We start from the raw sequence: 5,133 nt of genomic DNA, 5'->3' as shown, positions 1-5,133 counted from the left end.
AGTATTTTAAATAAAAATGGTTTTATAGATAATGACAAATGTTATGCAGGTTCAAATGCAGACTATATTTCTGCTAGACTTGAGCTGCAGTCAAGCACCCTAGCAATTCATCATTGGAAGGTCTAAATCGCAGCATGGGTCACATAGATACAAAGTCAAGTGCTTTGGGAACATAGCAGGGAATCTCCATGTGACCATCGTCTTCAGAGTTTAAGAAAGCCAATTTGACTAATATATATAGCTATTTGCACATTTGTTAGTCCATTCATTTATTACAAAGCTAGTCAAGCCCAATTTATTATCACCATTCATGTAGAATACAGGTAATTTAAGAAATTTGCTGTCATCATGTGCTAATAAGAGGCACAAATGGAGTTCAGCACCAGTTTGCATTGATTTCCCTGTTAAATTACAAAAGGAATGGCTACTTATTAAAAGATTGAGGCAATAGAAACTTATATAAAGAAAATAGTAAAACCTACTAATACATTATAAATTTATATTTTTATGAGCATGTGTACATTTAATTTACATTTAGATTAATGCCTTGCATACTGTTCTGAAAATGGCCTATAATTATTCTCAGTGAGTATCCTATATAAGATGTTCTATTGATTGTCACCAAATAGCAATATTACAAATGAGTAATTTGTGTAATGTGAATATTCGTCATAATATGAGTATGTGTGAGGACTCCAGAATGTTTTTAATGAGAGGTAACAAGAAATGGAAATGTTTGAACAAAATTTTACTCTTATTCTTTTAGTCGGTATTAATTTACACATTTTTTTTAAAAAATCACCTCTTTTTTTCTTTTATTGAAAGTAGGGTTTTTTAAGGCCTGCTGGGTGTGAGCCCAGCTTCCTCACCTGGGAAGCATAGTAGAGCTGGCAGTGGCCTGAGAGCAGGCCCAGTGGTTGTGAGCATGAGAGCCAGCCCTGCCTCCTGTCTGGTGCCTTTGAGGAAGATATCCCCTCCCCTTCCCTTTGTCCTCACCACCAGTGGCAGGCAGGTGAGCTATGTCAGAAGTGGTCATCAGAGCAGGAGAGCTGGCTCTGGACCTCCCCTGCAGCAGCACCTGGGAGAGCAGTCCCAGGACCTCACTTGGATAGCTCAGTCAGGCTGACCCTGATGGCAGGGACACAGGTAAAGGTGTGAGAGAGGGAGAGTCAGCAGGCTGAGCAGTTAAAATACCTCTCGGATCCAGATTCAGGGCTGAATTGGCCCAATTCAACATCTACCCTAGTTATTAACTGCTGGAGTATATGGAAGGGAAGGTCCTGGCCCAGTCACCAGAGCCAGCCCTGCCTGCAGTTTCCTGTGCTAAGTGCTTCTGCCCACCAGAGCAACTGATTCTAAAGTCTGGCTCCATCAATGACTTTCACAAATCTGCGCAAAGTACTCATCAGTAATAGCCTGGACCCCTGCTGCAGGAAGATACTGCAAGATGGAGGGTTGCAGGTCATGGAGAAGCAGAACTTGAGCATGGAGGAGCTGATAGCCGAACTCCAGGACTGTGAGGCCTTATCATCCGGTCAACTATTAAAGTCACTGCTGATGTCATCAACGCAGCAGAGAAGCTCCAGGTGGTGGGCAGTGCTGGTACAGGCATGGACAATGTGGATCTGGAGGCTGCCACGAGGAAGGGCGTCCTAGTCATGAACACCCCTGACGGAAATAGCCTCAGTGCTGCGGAACTCACCTGTGGAATGATCATGTGCCTGGCCAGGCAGATCCCCCAGACTACCGCTTCGATGAAAGATGGCAAATGGGACCGGAAGAAGTTCATGGGGACAGAACTGCACGGGAAGACACTGGGAATTCTTGGCCTAGGCAGAATTGGAAGAGAGGTTGCTACCCGTATGCAGTCCTTTGGAATGAAGACTGTAGGCTATGACCCCACCATTTCTCCTAAAGTCATTACCTCCTTTGGTGTTCAGCAGCTGCCCCTGGAGGAGAACTGGCCTCTCTGTGATTTCATACCCCACTCCTGCCCTCCACCACAGGCTTGCTGAATGACAGCACCTTTGTCATGTGCAAGAAAGGCCTGCGAGTGGAGTATGTGCTCCAGGCGGTATTGTGGATGAAGGTGCCCTGCTCTATCTCCTATAGTCCAGTCAGTGTGCTGGTGGTGCACTGAATATGTTTACAAAAGAGCCACCAGGGGACCAGGCCTCAGTGGACCATGAGAACATCATAAACTGTCCCCACCTGGGCGCTAGCACCAAGGAGGCCCAGAGCCACTGTAGGAAGGAAATCACAGTCCAGTTTGTGGACATGGTGAACAGGAAATCTGTAACAGGAATCGTAAATGGCCAGGCCCTTACCAGTGCCTTCTCTCCACACACCGAGCCTTAGATTGGTCTGGCAGAAGCACTGGTCATGCTGATGCACTCCTGGGCTGGCTCCCCTAAAGGGACCATCCAGGAGGTTTCACATGGAACATCTCTGAAGAATGCTGGGACCTGCCTGAGCCCTTCAGTCATTGGTCTTCTGAGAGAAGCATCAAAGCAGGCAGATGTGAACTTGGTGAACTCTAAGCTACTCAATGTCACCACCTCCCACAGTTCTGGGGTCCCAGGGAAGCAGAGCAGTGGGGATGCCTCCTGACTGGCCCTGGCAGGTGGACTTGGTCCAGGGCACCACATCAACATTGCAGGTGCTCAACAGAGCTGTCTTCAGGCCAGAGGTGCCACTACGCAGGGGCCAGCCCCTGCTCATGTTTTGGGCTCAGCCCTCCAACTCTGTATTGCTGCTTACCATGACTGGCCTCCTGGCAAGGACAGTTGTACAGCTGCTGTCCTACCAAACCTCCAAGGTATCTGATGTAAAGACCTGGCACGTCATGGGCCTCTCCTTCCTGCTGCCAAGCATGGAAGCGTGGAGGCAGCATGCATCTGAGGCTTTCCAGTTCTGCTTCTGACCCAGGGGCTCAGCAGCCCAGCCCCTCAGGCTTTTCTGAAGAAACCCACCATGATCTCTACGGAGAGGAGATCACAGAACCCGGGCTTCTGCCTATTCTAATATCTAGTAAAAAGTCTAACTCACAAACAAGAACAAATAAGCAAAAAACAAAACAAAACAAAAAACAAAACAAAACAAAACAAAAAAAAAAAACCCAAAAAAGAGGGAGGTTCTACAGATCCAAAACTACAGGATCTCCATGACACAGGGCAACAACAGGATACCAAGAGGAGTTCCAGATTCCAGTATTGATACAGTAGTAGACTAGCAGAAGTCAGAGGCTTCATATCAGACCCGCAAGTCATTGCAATGAGCATTTGCAAGCAAAGAAATGTGGAGAAAAGGGTGTACTGGGAAGCATATTCTGACACACTATAGCTTCCACAATGAAACTTTTTCATCTATTTGGGGTGAAAGTTTTCAAGGGTGAATGGTGGGTATGAGAGGAAGGAGAGATGAGTGGGACTTGACAAAGGAGAGAGAAAGAGAAAGAGAGACAGAGAGAGAGAGAGAGAGAGAGAGAGAGAGAGAGAGAGAGAGAGAGGAGAATCACAAAGAACCATGAAAAGTTTTAAAGAACAAGATAGTTTTGTCTCTTATACAATATAACCTGATTATAGTTTCCCTTCCTACTCCTCCCTCCAGTCCCTCCACAGCCCACCCCCTCCCAAGTCCACTTCCTTTCTTCTCTAATTATAAAAGAACAGACCTCTAAGAGATAACAACTAGGCATGACAAAGTAACATATAATGGTGCAGCAAAGGCAATCACACTGAATCTGGACAAGGCAACCAGAGGACGGTAAGGAGGCCCAAGAGCGGACAGCAGAGTCAGAGCCTCATCTGCTTTCACAGCCAGGAACTATTTTATTACATTCTGTCTACAAATCTGTCAGAACACCTTTACAGGATGACTTTTCCCTCACCCATTTGCAATCCAAGCCTTGCAGAAAGCTCTGGATTATTGTATTTCCTATGATTCTTTTTGCTTTGCTGAAATATCCCATTACTTGATTATGAAGGAAAAATAATTTTGTATGTTGGTGTTCTTTTCACACCATGGAAAAGTAAGGCTTATTTTATGAGAACTGAACTTTCTATATTTTGTTAAGTGAATTTATCTTAAGAAACACTTGAGAGGCATTTTTTTAATTACATAGAAATGAGAAGCTTAAACCTTCCCAATACAAATAAATGTTAAACATAGCATGTAAGGGGACAAGAACCCAATTGCCCTGTCTTATCATTCTATACCACGCAGAAATATCAATTTCACATGATATCCCCCCAAAAAAAGTGTAAAATTGTTATATGTCAATAAAGGTGGGTGCAGCATGAGCTTGGTTACACCGCTTTGTGCTCCTGCTGTGTTGTGTGCTTCCAGCCACCCGCCCAACAGCTCCTTGGATCCATGAATGAAACACACACACACACACACACACACACACACACACACACACACACACACACACACACATTAGCTTATTGTTAAAATACCTTTGCTAACTCAATGACTGGGCAATTCTAACCCTCCTACTACCCTACTACCCTACTACTACCCAGTGGCCTCTTACCTGAAATCTCACATGGCTGGTTGGCTTTATGCCTGGAGCTCCTGTGTCCATCCATCTCTCCCCCATACTCTGGTGGATCTCCCTCTCCTCCCCCTGCCTCCTGCCCCATTCCCCTTTTCCCAAACGTTGGCTGCTGGCATTTTTATTGATCGTTCAAAAAAAATGGAGGCAAGGACCTTTAGTGTTTGGATACCCAGATTCCCAATTGAATCAAAGCATTAGAACCCATGTCGAACAATGGGAAAATTCAGAAGATGAAGGAGATTCCCACATGTAATGAAGTCTATCTCTACATTCTCTTTTCTCCATGATTATGCATCAATAAATCTACTCTAGGCCTAATGTTTTGTTAATACAAATGAGTGAGTATTTGTTTATGTTTATTGAAATACCAAGGTGTGGCTTTCTTCCGTGGATCATCATTCCTGCAGGCGACTGCTTCTCTTTCCATCAATACTGAGGAGCATTTCCCTCCCAGTGACTTCCCCAGGCTATATGACATCTTGGCATTCTAATAAGAATCCATGATCATCTATGGTTTCTAAGCTGGGTCACAAACAGACTGTGTAGTCCCCAATGTTGGTCTCCAAAGGTGA

General features: G+C 45.0%; 1 pseudogene; it reads left to right on the top strand.

Annotated features, from left to right (window-relative positions):
- The first annotated feature begins 1,374 nt into the window (after positions 1-1,374).
- Positions 1,375-2,923, top strand: Phgdh-ps7 (phosphoglycerate dehydrogenase, pseudogene 7; annotated as a pseudogene).
- The last annotated feature ends 2,210 nt before the right edge of the window (positions 2,924-5,133 follow it).

Source organism: Rattus norvegicus, chromosome 2 (genome assembly GCF_021556685.1).
Source record: "Rattus norvegicus strain SHRSP/BbbUtx chromosome 2, alternate assembly SHRSP_T2T, whole genome shotgun sequence".
In the NCBI taxonomy this organism is placed as follows: Eukaryota; Metazoa; Chordata; class Mammalia; order Rodentia; family Muridae; genus Rattus; species Rattus norvegicus.
Note: the sequence above shows the minus strand (reverse complement) of the source record. Positions and strands in the feature narration are given on the sequence as shown.